The sequence below is a fragment of the Bos grunniens genome, chromosome 28 (genome assembly GCF_055505025.1).
Source record: "Bos grunniens cultivar Pamir isolate PY7600 chromosome 28, Bosgru_T2T1.0, whole genome shotgun sequence".
NCBI lineage: Eukaryota > Metazoa > Chordata > Mammalia > Artiodactyla > Bovidae > Bos > Bos grunniens.
In genome coordinates, this window is record NC_141192.1 from 40,606,790 (window position 1) to 40,622,479 (window position 15,690).

The 15,690-nt window shown below is 41.8% G+C and overlaps 1 long non-coding RNA gene across 2 annotated transcripts in view; it reads left to right on the plus strand.

Annotated features, from left to right (window-relative positions):
• The window catches only part of LOC147343189 (uncharacterized), a 47,718-nt gene that overhangs the window by 17,558 nt on the left and 14,470 nt on the right, over positions 1-15,690 (plus strand). For both annotated transcript variants that reach the window (XR_015156555.1, XR_015156556.1), the window contains exons 2-3: positions 14,082-14,129; positions 14,708-14,815. This is a non-coding gene — a long non-coding RNA (uncharacterized LOC147343189). The remainder of the gene's footprint in view (positions 1-14,081; positions 14,130-14,707; positions 14,816-15,690) is intronic.

Here is a 15,690-nt window from a genome sequence, read left to right on the forward strand (position 1 = left end):
TTCTTCCCTAACAAAGTTAAAGGAACTAATATAAGGGGCTTCCCTGGTGCTCCAGGGGTTATGAATCCACCTTGCATGCAGGGGACACATGTTTGATCCCTGGTCTGGGAAGCTTCCACATGCTGCAGGGCAACTAAGCCCACGTGCCACCGCTACTGAGCCCGCACCGAGAGCCTGTGAGCTGCTGCAAGACAAGCAGCTGCAACGAGCAGTCCACACTCTGCAACTGGAGAGTAGCTCAAGCGCTCCACAAGTAGAGAAGCCCGTGCAGCGACAGAGACCCAACACAGCCAAAGATAAACAGATAAATAAAAACTTAAAAACAAGCAAACAAAAATAAATCAGTGTAGCGATCAAATGTAAGAAATCACACCACGGACAAACCAATATGGGCTTAGCAAATATTAAGGCTCAGGAGGAAGCCTTTGACATGCATGGAATCTTAGTGAGTTCACAGTCACTACATCTAATGGGTTTTGGCCTTCCTGACTGAAGGGCAGATTAGAGGTTATTATAAATAGAGTTCTCTGTTGTGAATGCTTGAGTTGCTTGAACAAATTCAGCTGTGCCCTATTCAAACCACAACAAACTAAACGTGAAACACGGAAACTTGCAAAGAGGCCTTGAAAGACCCTACAGGCCTGCGTGGAAATGATGCTAATCACAGCTCCAAACAGCCCAGCTCTGCACAGAGCACAGCAGGACACACAGTTGGCCTCTGTGCATGAGAAAAACCACTCTATGTCTACACTGCTTACTTGTAAACTAAGAGAAGGGAGAAAAAGACAATCTGAACTGGTAGTGGCCCTCAGGAACAGAGTGTCAGGAATACAGTCTTGAACGGAACCTTCAAAAAGATCGGGAATCTAAGAGGAGGAGAATAAATAAATGTGGTTGCAAATACAACAAATGTAAGCCAAGAGAGCAGACTTGTTTTGTAGGTATAATAAGGTAAATGTGTATTTCTCCCTGGGTGTCTGTAACTGTTTCCCCTGGAGAGTGCTATGGACACTTGCTTACACACCCCTGTAAGCTACGTAGCAGGCAGTGTATTTTAGTGGTCAGATCAGCATAAGGTAGGTAAGTGTTTTCCCCAAAACAACCCAACAGGTTAGCCACGGAGCTAAGACGAGCCTTCTCAGGACTTTGATCATCTGTTTGAGCCACGCTGCAGCTCTCGAGGGGCCCAGAGCATGTTATCAGCCTCATGAGGGATGCGGCCAGAACGCAGAGACTACGTGTGTGCAGCCCCTGTTCCTCAGGGTCCCCGTACAACTATCGTACATTTTTATTGCTAAGAGATGGAAAGGGAAGAACTGACACACATGAAAAATCAAGTTGTCAGAGCACTGCCTAGGTACTTAAAAACATATATATTCCTAGCATTTAATATCTAAATGCCTTACTGCATTTGTCTCTTGAGAAAACATTTGAGTATAAAAGCCACATAAAAGATATCCTGGAGATCCTTATATAAAATAAGAAGTCACAGTTACCATCTCTTAGAAAACACAGAAGCAGAGGCACTTCTATTGGGCGGCATGCTCCCCACTTAACTAGAAGGATAGTGAACTCATTTATGATTTCCAAAGGGTATGGAGCAGATACATCCTACAGACAAACTCATGAAATCTGAAGACCAAATACTGTGATAAAATAAAGGCAGTATTAACCTTTATTATTAACCTAATAACCAATATTAGGTTTCATGTGAAATAAAGTTTGAGCAACAGGGTGGAGTTATCCTGTGGACTGGTAGAAGACCCTGTAAACGTTTGTTGACTATTTAGAAGGGAGACCAATGGAAAATGGTTACCTATTTTTTAGTACATCTGAGAGTTTCGTTAGAAAACTCACGGGTAATTCATTGACATTCTCCCACAGTTGTGGCGGAGAAGGCAATGGCACCCCACTCCAGTACTCTTGCCTGGAAAATCCCATGGACGGAGGAGCTTGGTGGGCTGCAGTCCATGGGGTCACTAAGAGTCAGACACGACTGAGAGACTTCACTTTCACTTTCATGCATTGGAGAAGGAAATGGCAACCCACTCCAGTGTTCTTGCCTGGAGAATCCCAGGGACGGGGGAGCCTGGTGGGCTGCCGTCTATGGGGTCGCACAGAGTCGGACACGACTGAAGGGACTTAGCGGTGGCAGCAGCAGCAGCAGCACAGTTGTGGCCGTTGTGCTGTAGTCACTGCTGGGGAGTGGCCTGGAAACAGGAAGTGAAATCAGACACCTGTTGTCAGGTTCCATTTCTACTACATAATCCAACTAACCGTCCCACTTCTGTGTACATTTTTTCCCATTTTTAACACAATAGGATGTTACTTTTCCCATCTCTACATTCTTGGAATGTTACTACTGTCATGCCCTTTGTAGGGCTTCCCTGGTGGCTCAGGGATAAATAATCTGCCTGCCAATGCAGGAGATGTGGGTTTGATCCCTAGTCCAGGAAGATCCCATATGCCATGGAGTAACTAAGTCTGTCCTCTCTGTTTCTTAATGAGGAATCCCTAGACACATAATATGCTTCCATAAAGAAAAGAAAAAACCTTTGCAGTTATGTGAAAACACAGGATTATGTAAACAAAAAATAAATCTTTTTGGAGTGTTTAAAATAGTTACTTAGCTATATAAAGGTAAATTATTTCAAGTGATTCTAAAATAAAGTAATTTTGACTGATATTCCCTAGCAAGATATATACTAAAAGTGAAAAGAAACCCCAAAGACATTAACTGTATTGAATACTTATTTTGTTACTAGTAACATTGGCATTGTTTTTTTGAAACAGACACACATAAAATGAAATAAAAAAGTAATTATGTTAACATCACTAGGAACAAGATTTTCATTAAAAGTGATCAGAGTTACTAATATAAAATCATGAAATAAAAACTCCTTAACTTCTATTTCACTATGCTATACCATTATGCTCATGGGGTAGTCTTTTTTTATTTTAAAAATGCTTATTTTCTAGTTCTGTCTATTGAAAGAGCCAAATAAATACACCTAGGAGCAATGAGTAGGTATGATCTCTAGGTTTTCCTCTTGCAAATCTCACTGGAGAAACAGCTACTTCCCATCTGGTCTAGGAAATAGACAAGATGAGCCGGAACAACTTATCTCTTCAGGAAATACAAGAATCTAAGACCACTGAGGTTGGGTCTGCAGGGCTTAAGATTCAACCTGACAAGATCCCCACTCACCAAGGATGGGCCACTTTGTTTTCAAAATGAATAATGCTTTTAAAAAAGGTAAACATATCACATATCTTATTATTCATGAATTCAAAATGATACTGAAAAGAAAAACCACCATTGGTTGTTGCTGAGAGGTGCTAGGAAATTGACTTACCCTTTTAAAAGTTTAAGAGTCTAACATGTATCTTGTTTTTCCTGTATGGTCCTGATCTTTCAAGACAAGACTGGGACAGGAAAAGATCAGGATCAGGGCAGCATTTAGTAAGGTCTGTAGACAGTCTCCAGGAACCAAACAGATCTTTCGTCTTTCTCCAGGAAGACTCTGATCATGGCAGTTATTGTGAAAAGTAAAAAATGATCTATATGTGCATGCTAAGTCACTCAGTTGTGTCCGATTCTTTAGGATCCTATGGACTGTAGCCCCCTAAGCTCCTCTGTTCATGAGATTCTCTGGGCAAGGATACTGGAGTGGGTTGCCATGCCCTCCTCCAGGGGATCTTCCTGAACCAGGTATTGAATCCTGTCTCTTAAGTCTTCTATATCCGCTGGAGGGTTCTTTACCACTAGTTCCACCTGGGAAGCCCAGAAAACAATCTATGGTTCTACCATTAAGCCTCAAAAATATCTAGAAATTATAATCCTGGAGACCCCAGTTTGATTCCTGGGTAGGGAAGATCCGCTGGAGGAAGGATAGGCTAGCCACTCCTGTATTCTTGGGCTTCCCTTGTGGCTCAGCTAATAAAGAATCTGCCTACAATGAGGGAGGCCTGGGTTCAATCCCTGGGTTGGAAAGATCTCCTGGAGAAGGGAACAGATAACCACTCCAGTATTCTGGCCTGGAGAATTCCATGGACTGTGTGGTCCATGAGGTTGCAAAGAGTCAGACATGACTGAGCGACTTTCACCAGGATGAGGGAGAGCCCTGCTCTCTCCAGGACTTCTAGTGTTTTTTTCAGCATCCACTGATGTATCCCAGAAATTCCACTCTGACAATGTTACATTCTCAGATAAATATTTTTTTTTTTAGGTTTGGGTTTGGTGGCAAAGCTACAATCATGATCAAAGTCCCATAAAATGTCAGGATGAGAAAAGTGGCCCAAGCAAGCATCTATTTCAAATCATTTTAGCACTGCAGAACTCTTTGAATACATGATAGACACTGTGGAAAATAAAAACACATAGAGAACAAATCACACACAGTTTTAAGGGGTTTGAAGAATCCCTGCTATCCATGGATCTATTTGGGGGTCAATGGATTTCCGACCAGGACTTTCAGGTCCAGGAAGTCATGTAAGATGTGCTTTAACTAGCGAGGCCATCTGAGGATGAACAGCATCTTTCATGCATCACCTTCCAAGATATCCTGATCATGGACAAAATTACAGGAAGGGGTGTTCATATGGAGCAGTTCCAGGAGCTCAAAGATCCTCAGGAGAGAGTAATCATCTAGCTCAGGTGGAGATGGTAGGGAAAGAATCAGAGTCACCTTCTTTAAAATCCTGAAGGTCCCCAGGAGCCTTAAGGAAGAAGGTGAAGCATAAGCTAGGTCCCAGGTACTAATGTGCTCACAGAGTTGCTAGGCATCAGCTGGGTACATAAAGAGAGCACCCACCTGGAAGGGATTCACACTTTGGCTTTGTGTAAGTTCTCTGGCTTTCTGTAGGACCTCTCTCCATCTGAGAATTTGCCCTGAGTGATGTTCTTGCCAGGACCCCATGGCACAGAGGCTGGAGGGTCCTAGGAAGTGCTGCTGACAAAAATCCAAAGTGAAGCTGAAAGGGACTTCAGTGGTTCCCTGCTGATGGTCATGGACTGGACTTGGCAATGAGCAGGACATCTTTGCACTCTTGGGGATGAACCAAAATACAAGACCAAGTAAAGGAGAGTGGAATGCAGAAGAAAAAAAAGGCTTTTATTAAGATGTACAGGAAGGAGCCAGTAAGGGCTCCAAACCCCCTTTTTCAGAAGAGGAACAGGATTGTACTTCCTTCTCACCAAGCGATGCCAGGAAACCCATGAGGTCATGCCAGAGAGAAGAAAGTGAACTCTTTCTAAGGATTACTTCTGAAAGCCTTTCACAGTGCCAGTGAACTAAGACTGACCCTGGTGGTTAAATCATTTCAAGCTTTATGACTTACTTCCAGGTAAACCTGCTCACTACTTTCTCTGTGCATTTCCCAGGGAAGGAGCATCCTAGAAAAGTTCAAGCTATTTACAAATAGTGTGCACATGCTTTGTTGTTTCCCAATCCTTTAAGGAGCACACAGAACTACAGAACACATGACTTAGATATTCACGAAGCAACACGGATCTTGCAGGTGTAAAATGCAGGATAGGATAACTTTTTACTGAACTTTAAGGAGAGCTAGTTAATTTTTTGAAATAGTCGCCTTTGATGAATGAGAAAATGGAAACTCGGGCCTGGGTAGGATGGGATTCTAAATTGAACTTTCTTGGACAATGAGAAGTTGTCTGTGGTGAAGATGCATTGTGGTGGTACAGTTTGGCCTCTGTGAATGAAACTAATGTACAGGACTTTGGATCACTCTGATTTACTACAGAAATGAATCTGGACCATCTTTCTTATGCCCAATCCTTCAGTTAAATGCACATTGAAAATACCTTTCCTCCTCTTGGCCAGGGAATTTAGGAAGACATTGTCTGAGGAACTCATTCACAGCTTCACAGCCAGGAGAGGTAGCAGATAATATAGGGGTGAAAGTGTAGGCTGCAACAGGCAATGCTAGGGTTATGTTGAAACCAATGGGAAAAAAGGTTTTCTGTAGCAAAAATGAAACATCATTTTATTTTACTGCTCTGTTGAGGCCCCTTCCTGAGAAAACAAGCCAGGTCTGTGATTCTGGAACTGGGTAGTTCCTGAGAAATGTGTTCATCCGGGGCCTAAATGAGGAGGTGAAGAGCAGAGGGTGTTGCCAACTCACATGCTTTGTTGTTTAGAGCTGCCTGGGGAGCAATTACAAACATACACCTGCAGATTACAAGGCGAGAACTCCCCCAAGTGATGTGTGGTGGCACGCAGGACCTGCGTTCTCAAGAGTCCGCTTCCTAGGAATACTTCCAGGTAGAACATTGCCTCCCTGGGAGGCCCATGACTCCAGCTTAGAGAGTTGGTCCACAGAGTGTGTATGACTCACCTTAAGGACTAGAGACATTTAGAGGCAAGAACAATGAGCCTGTGAGTGTGAGAGAAAGAGGCAGGTCATCTGCAAATCTGGATCCCATGCTTCCTACAAGTCCGAGAGCTTCTGACAGTTCAAAGCCTTCCTTTCAACAGCTCAGGATGGAAGGCATAGTGTGTGTGGAACCACTCTGTTCTCAGGCAGGGAGAGGCAACAGAAAGTTCTGTGTATCCCAGCAACACAGATTGTCTTCAGTTCTTCCTCCAGATTTGTATAAAATGCGTACATTCAAGGGAACAACTTTGAGTGTCCACCATGTCTGAGGCGATGTGCCAGGTGTAGGTGAATTGGTGGCCCATGAAGACAGCCCGAGTGGCCACAAGAAGGCACGTGGATGTAGCTAAGCTGCTTCTTCTCCCCAGCCATGGCCCTTTATAGCCCTGCAATTCTGACCTTGGAGAAAACTAATGCTCAAGAAGGAAGGTGGGGACCAAGGTCGCCCTCTGACTGTCCCCAGGACAGTTCCATGGAGAGCCATCTTGAGCCATCACTACAGGAAACCTCCACTCAGGAGGGCAAAGCACACTTGTCACAAACATTTTGATAATCAGCTTCAAAGAACCAATGACCTTAGGGGAAGCCACATGATGAGAACCTTGCAGACTTGGGTGAACTTGATTCCCTGGCTGCCTTTCCACTCTGCTGCCTTGATGGTCACTGAATGCCTCCCCATCACCACCACTCTTGCTCCAGGGGGCTGTCTTCATGTCCTCGACACCATTGCAGGGGGCCCTGTAACCATCTGACAGGACCCGTTTTTCCAGACCTCTTGTCAGAGTCGGTCAGCTGTGAACAGGGCTGGCTGAGCAGAAGAAAGGAGAGTGAAAAAAGTTTTGGAATTGCTGATTTCCTCAGAAGTCATCCAAGATTCTGTCTGGTTTCTTAAGAGGATTTCAATGACTACACACATTTATTTTAAGCACTTTTTTTTCAAGTTTATTTTTGCAGATCAGCATATTATCTTAAGATCTCATTTTTACACAGTGACAGAAAGTAGTAAATGGAAAAATGACCATAAAATCAGAAAAAACAGAGGATGCCAAAATTCACCACTTTCTTTTGCTAGTGTTTGTCCAGCTCATATGATATCTTGACATCATTATAGAGTCTATAATTTCAAGAAATGCATGACACACGGTCTTTCATTGCTGATTATTATTTTTATTCATTTTGTTTAAATGTTTAAAGACAATATATAATAGTAATATGAGGTAAATAGATAATCAGTACTACTATACAGTAAAGGAAACTCTACTCAATATTCTATCTTATCCTATATGGGAAAAGAATCTGAAAAAGAATGGATATATGTATGTGTATGCTGAATTCCTGTGCTATTGTAAATCTACTTCAATATAAAGTAAAAATTAAATTAAAAGTAAGTACAGAATTTTTTAAAAAAAGAAGATGGGAGATAATCTAAAATCCCACCAACTGTGCTCTACAATTTCCAATCTTTGTCTTTCTTTCCACATATGTTATTTAGACACAACTGTAGGCTATGCTTGGTGCTTCACTGGTGGCTCAGATGGTGAAAAATCCACCTGCAATATAGTAGACACAAGTTCGATCCCTGGGTTGGGAAGATCCCTTGTAGAAAGGAGTGCCTACCCATGCCAGTATCCTTGCCTAGAGAATCCCATGGACAGAGGAGCCTCGTGGGCTGCAGTCCATGGGGTCACAAAGAGTAGGACACAACTGAGTGACTGACACAAACACAAAAGTTATGCTTGACATTGTAATCATTTATTATTTACTTAATATTGTAACAAATTACACTACAAAAAGTCCTATATTGCCTCATCAGTTCAGTTCAGTTCAGTCGTTCAGTCATGTCTGACTCTTTGCAACCCCATGAATTGCAGCACGCCACGCCTCCCTGTCCATCACCAACTCCCAGAGTTCACCCAAACTCATGTCCATCAAGTCAGTGATGCCATCCAGCCATCTCATCCTCTGTCGTCCCCTTCTCCTCCTGCCCCTAATCCCTCCCAGCATCAGGGTCTTTTCAAATGAGTCAACTCTTCACATCAGGTGGCCACAGTATTGGAGTTTCAGCCTCAGCATCAGTCCTTCCAATGAATACCCAGAACTGGTCTCCATCCTAGGACTGGTTGGATCTCCTTGCAGTCCAAGGGACTCTCAAGAGTCTTCTCCAACACCACAGTTCAAAAGCATCAATTCTTCAGTGCTCAGCTTTCTTCACAGTCCAACTCTCACATCCACTGAAATCCATAGCCTTGACTAGGTGGACCTTTGTTGGCAAAGTAATATCTCTGCTTTTTTATATTTAATATGCTATCTAGGTTGGTCATAAATTTCCTTCCAAGGAGTAAGCACCTTTTAATTTCATGGGTGTGATCACCATCTCCAGTGATTTTGGAGCCCATCCCCCAAAAGTCTGACACTGTTTCCATTGTTTCCCAATCTATTTCCCATGAAATGTTGGGACCAGATGCCATGATCTTTGTTTTCTGAATGTTGAGCTTTAAGCCAACTTTTTCACTCTCCACTTTCACTTTCATCAAGAGGCTTTTTAGTTCTTCTTTACTTTCTGCCATAAGGGTGGTGTTATCTGCATATCTGAGGTTATTGATGTTTCTTCTGGCAATCTTGATTCCAGCTTGTGCTTCTTCCAGCCCAGCGTTTCTCATGATGTACTCTGCATAGAAGTTAAATAATCAGGGTGACAATATACAGCCTTGACGTACTCCTTTTCCGATTTGGAACCAGTCTGTTTTTCCATGTCCAGTTCTAACTGTTGCTGCCTGACCTGCATACAGGTTTCTCAAGAGGCAGGTCAGGTGGTCTAGTATTCCCATCTCTTTCAGAATTTTCCACAATTTATTGTGATCCACACAGTCAAAGGCTTTGGCATAATCAATAAAGCAGAAATAGATGTTTTTCTGGAACTCTCTTGCTTTTTCCATGATCCAGCGGATGTTGGCAATTTGATCTCTGGTTCCTCTGCCTTTTCTAAAACCAGCTTGAACATCAGGAAGTTCACATTTCACGTATTGCTGAAGCCTGGCTTGGAGAATTTTGAGCATTATTTTACTAGCGTGTGAGATGAGTGCAATTGAGCGGTAGTTTGAGCATTCTTTGGCATTGCCTTTCTTTGGGATTGGAATGAAAACTGACTTTTCCAGTCCTGTGGCCACTGCTGAGTTTTCCAAATTTGCTGGCCTATTGAGTGCAGCACTTTCACAGCATCATCTTTCAGGATTTGAAATAGCTCAACTGGAATTCCATCACCTCCACTAGCTTTGTTCAGAGTGATGCTTTCTAAGGGCCACTTGACTTCACATTCCAGGATGTCTGGCTCTAGGTGAGTGATCACACCAGTGTGATTATCTAGGTCATGAAGATCTTTTTTGTACGGTTCTTCTGTGTGTTCTTGCCACTTCTTCTTAATATCTTCTGCTTCTGTTAGGTCCATACTATTTCTGTCCTTTATCGAGCCCTACTTTACATGAAATGTTCCCTTGGTATCTTTAATTTTCTTGAAGAGATCTCTAGTCTTTCCCATTCTGTTGTTTTCCTCTATTTCTTTACACTGATAGCTAAGGAAGGCTTTCTTATCTCTCCTTGCTATTCTTTGGAACTCTGCATTCAAATGGGAATATCTTTCCTGTTCTCCTTTGCTTTTTGCTTCTCTTCTTTTCACAGCTATTTGTAAGGCCTCCTCAGACAGCCATTTTTCTTTTTTGCATTTCTTTTCCATGGGGATGGTCTTGATCACTGTCTCCTGTACAATGTCACGAACCTCTGTCCATAGTTCATCAGGTACTCTATCTAGTCCCTTAAATCTATTTCTCACTTCCACTGTATAATCATAAGGGATTTGATTTAGGTCATACCTGAATGGTCTAGTGGTTTTCCCCACTTTCTTCAATTTAAGTCTGAATTTGGCAATAAGGAGTTCATGGTCTGAGCCACAGTCAGCTCCTGGTCTTGGTTTTGCTGACTGTATAGAGCTTCTGCATCTTTGGCTGCAAAGAATATAATCAATCTGATTTCGATGTTGACCATCTGGTGATGTCCATTGTAGAGTCTTCTCTTGTGTTGTTGGAAGAGGGTGTTTGCTATGACCAGTGCGTTCTTTTGGCAAAACTCTATTAGCCTTTGCCCTGCCTCATTCTGTACTCCAAGGCCAAATTTGCCTGTTACTCCAGGTGCTTCTTGACTTCCTACTTTTGCATTTCAGTCCCCTATAATGAAAAGGACATCTTTTTTTTGGTGTTAGTTCTAAAAGGTCTTGTAGGTCTTCATAGAACCATTCAACTTCAGCTTCTTCAGTGTTACTGGCTGGGGCATGGGCTTGGATCACCATGATATTGAATGGTTTGCCTTGGAAACGAACTGAGATCATTCTGTCATTTTTGAGATTGCATCCAAGTACTGCATTTCAGACTCTTTTGTTGACCATGATGGCTACTCCATTTACTCTTTGGGATTTCTGCCCACAGCAGTCGATATAATGGTTATCTGAGTTAAATTCACCCATTCCAGTCCATTTTAGTTCACTGATTGTTATAGAATGTCGATGTTCACTCTTGCCATCTCCTGTTTGACTGCGTCCAATTTGCCTTGATTCATGGACCTAACATTCCAGGTTCCTATGCAATATTGCTCTTTACAGCATTGGACCTTGCTTCTATCAGCAGTCACGCCCACAACTGGTTTTTGCTTTGGCTGCATCCATTCATTGTTTCTGGAGTTATTTCTCCACTAATCTCCTGTAGCATATTGGGCACCTACCAACCTGGGGAGTTCCTCTTTCAGTATCCTATCATTTTGCCTTTTCATATTGTTCATGGGGTTCTCAAGGCAAGAATACTGAAGTGGTTTGCCAATTCCTTCTCCAGTGGACCACATTCTGTCAGACCTCTCCACCATGACCCGTCCATCTTGGGTGGCCCCACATGGCATGGCCTAGTTTAATAGAGTTAGACAAGGCTGTGGTCTGTGTGATCAGATTGGCTAGTTTTCTGTGATTATGGTTTCAGTGTGTCTGCCCTCTGATGCTCTCTGGCAACACCTACAGTCTCACTTGGGTTTCTCTTACCTTGGACGTGGGGTATCTCTTCACGGCTGCTCCAGCAAAGTGCAGCCGCTGCTCCTTACCTTAGATGAGGTCGCCCCTCCTGACCCTGAACATGGAGTAGCTCCTCTTGGCTCTCCTGCACCCGCGCAGCCGCCGCTCCTCATAGTAATTCTTAATTCTATATTGACTCATAGTAATTTCTTAATTCTAATTTTATTTACACTCACCTGTGTTGCTCATGTGTCATTTTCCTCTAATGGGATGATGCTGCACATGCAGGGTGTTCTGAAAGCTGACTTTCACCTTCTCTTTTCTTCTCTTCCTCTTCCTGTCTTTGTCCAACTGCTGACCCAGTGACTTGCTTCAAATTTAGCTTTCTTACCAACATGATGTGCATTCCTCCCTGCTTTCCTCCAGGCTCATAAAATATAATTGTACTCACACATAGTCCTCTGGCTTTGTTTTACAAAAATGGAACCATATTTCTTTGCATCTTTTCAGTAGAGCTCTAATTCATTATTTGTGATGGCTTTCTAGAACTCCACGGACAGGGTGTCTCATAAATTATTCAACAATTTCTCTACTCATAGTTGTACTGTTCATGTTTATATTTTTTAACTCTACAAACACCTTATACAAGCATTCTATACATCTAGCCTTATGATACATTGATACTTTTTTCCAGTGGAAAATATTGCCATGGGTGGGATTGCAATTTATTTTATTTTTAAATAGGTATTGCCAACTGCTTTCCCCAAAAGGCTATAAATATTCACATTTCCACTATCAAGTTGGAGAGTATGCTCTTTTCTTCGTTCCTGTCAGCAAAAGGCTCCTCTTTAAACCTAGCATTGTGGATGTAAGTCATATGTCACTGCTAATTTAACTTGCAATTTTCACGCTAGTGAGTTTGAAAGTTTGTATAACTTACACATCTAAAATATTTGGAGTTGCTTTCCTGTGAATTGCTTGTTCATACACTTTGCCCATTTTCTATTGAGTTGTAGGTCTTTTCCTGTCAATGTGTAAGAGCTGTTTGTATAGTATAATTTTTATTTTGCCATCAGATTTCAAGTATAATTTCTCTTTACCTACATTCTATCTTTTCCTGCATAAACTTTCATGTAAATATATCTGTTTTTCCTTAACAGCTTCTGAACTTCCTGCCTTGGTTAAGAAGGAACTCTCAGTTTTGAACGTGATCTCTTAGATTTTTTTCTGAAGGTTTTTATGGTTATATATTTATAGTTCAGTCTTTGGTCCTTTTGGAATTTTGATGTCCATGTGATTTGAGACGGGGGTGCAGTTTTACTTTTTTTCATGTAGGTAGGCAGTTGTTGCAGTTTATTGACTAAGTCAAACATTTTCCACATGTAACTAAAAAAAGTGACATTTGCTTATTTTGCATTCTTACGTAAACTTGCTTTTCTAGCTTAACTACATTGTTTCACTGATCTGTTTCTATCCCCAAACCATTGCCATATTTATTTAATCAGATGCTTTATATACCTTTTCAGTTTCTTTTCTTCTTTAAAAAAACAAAAAAGGTTTTTCTACTTTTCTATTGGTATTTATTTTCCCGTTTAAACTTGCATATGATCTTATGTAATGACTTGAAAAATCATTGAGATTTGCTTGCTGTAATTAAGAGCAAAAGTAACTGTGACTTAAACAAGATAGGAGGTTTAGTTTTGTCTGTGCTTTTCTTACCAAACATGAAAATATAAGCAATCTACGGTTGGTGTCTCAGATTTAAGTGTAAAAGACCAAGTTTTTTTTTTTTTTACCATCTTTCATTTTACTACTTTGTATACAAGATGGTGTGCTACTCGCCTACCTTCCAGCAGAAAAGACAAAATGGGAAAGAAGAGGTCAAGCCACGCCACCCGCTTTTAAGAATGGAGGCTGCGCAAGCCGTAGTTCCACATTACCCAGAGGGGATATGTTTCAAGACCTCAGTGGATGCCTCAAATTGCACCAAGTACTGAACCGTATACATACCATGTTTGTCTCTGTACATACATGCCTATGACAAAGCTTAATTCATAAATCAGGCACTGTAAGAGATGAGCAACAGTAGCTAATAGTAAAGTAGAATGATAACAACGTACTGTAGTAAAAATTATGTGAATGTGTACTCTCTCAGAGTACTGAACAAATTTAATGCCTTTTCTATCTTAACCAAGCACTTATCAAGCACCGTGGCTGTAACTTTTGTGGTTTGAGTATGACAGCAAGCCTAACACTAATTTCTTCTTCCTTCTTCACAATTTCATAGAAGTTTCATTCTTACTGTCGATCTTAGCCACCTCAGCATATGATTGTTTTGTTCCTTTTCTTATTAAGGCAGGAACTTCCACTTTTTCACTTAAAGGAAGCTTTCTATAGCTTCTCTTTGGCATATCTGAATTGCCTCCATCATCACACTTGCACTTTGGAGCCATTATTAACTAAAATAAGGGTCACTTAAACACAAGCCCTGTGATAAGGTGACACTCAATCTGATAACCCAGACGGCTACTCAGAGTCTAATGGGTAGGGTCCACCAGGCAAAAGGACAGTCCACATCAAAATGGTGAGAAATTTAAAACTTATGACTTGTTTATTTCTGGAATTTTCAATTTATTTTCAGACCTCAGTTGACAGTGAGTAACTGAAAGCATGGAAGATGAAACGACAGGTAAGGGAGGACTACTGCATAACTTCTGTCTGCACCCCACTGGCCTCAACTTGATCACAGAAGAGTGTCCTGTTGCAAAGGAAGAAAAAGATACTATAATACTGTGATTTGTAATAAGAAATATATATTTGATCTCTGTCCCCAGTCCCTGACACAAGGCTTCTAAAACTCTTGTAGGCTCCTAAGTTCTAAGAGCACTAGGAGCATTGTTCATTGTTTGAGGTGACTCTGGGTGGGCTCCTAGTTGGCTCCTGGAAGGGGGCTGGCCACCAGCAGACAAAGCCAGAATTATAAGCTTGGAATTTTCAGCCCCAACCACTTACTAGAGAGAGAAGATGGGATGGAAAAAGCGTTAATGTTTGCTCATGCCTTCGTGAGGAAGCCTCCACAAATCCCAACAGTATGGGGTTGGGGAAGATTTCATGGGGTGAACACAGGCATCTACCAGGAGATGTTCCATGTTCCAGGAGGGTAGTGCACCCCAACTCCATGGGAACAGAAGCTCCTGTAGTCAGGATCCATCTAGACCTCACCCTATGTATCTCTTCATCTGGCTGTTCATCTGTATTTTTTGGCAGATCCCTTAATAAACTGGTAAATGTGTTTCCCTGAGTTCTGAGAATTGTTCTAGCAATCAACCAAATCCAAGGGCAGAAGAAGTCAAGGGAACCTCAGACTTGTAGCAGGTAGGACAGAAGTTGTGAGTAACCTGGGGACGTACTACTTGGGGTGACATCTGAAATGGGGGGCAGTCTTGTGGCACTGAGCCCTTAACCTGCGGGATCTGATACCACCCCCAGGTAGATCACGTTAGAATGGAGTTAAATTGTAGCACACCCAGTGAGTGTCACAGAGAATCACTAACTGGTGATTCTAATCACTAACTAATCACCCTTAGTATGGGAAAAGTTCCTATACTTTTAGTGACCCAGAGGTGTCAGAAGGGAAGTGTTCTCTGTGAAAGTAGAGGAGAAAGAGGAGAGAATCATGGGTTTTTCCAGAACACTGGCAAATACAGTGTTGTTACAAATAGCCCTGGGTACTTATTAAGACAGGAAGAAGCATGCACACTAGAGAATGAATTCCTCTCTACCAGAGGATTTTGTTTGTTTGTTTTTTGAATGTTGAGTTTTTTATTTTATTTTATTTTTAAACTTTACATAATTGTATTAGTTTTGCCAAATATTGAAATGAATCCGCCACAGGTATACATGTGCTCCCCATCCTGAACCCTCCTCCCTCCTCCCTCCCCACACCATCCCTCTGGGTCGTCCCAGTGCTCTAGCCCCAAACATCCAGTATCGTGCATCGAACCTGGACTGGCATCTCGTTTCATACATGATATTTTACATGTTTCAATGCCATTCTCCCAAATCTTTCCACCCTCTCCCTCTCCCACAGAGTCCAAAAGACTGTTCTATACATCAGTGTCTCTTTTGCTGTCTCATACATAGGGTTATTGTTACCATCTTTCTAAATTCCATATATATGCATTAGTATACTGTATTGGTGTTTTTCCTTCTGGCTTACTTTACTCTGTATAATAGGCTCCAGTTTCATC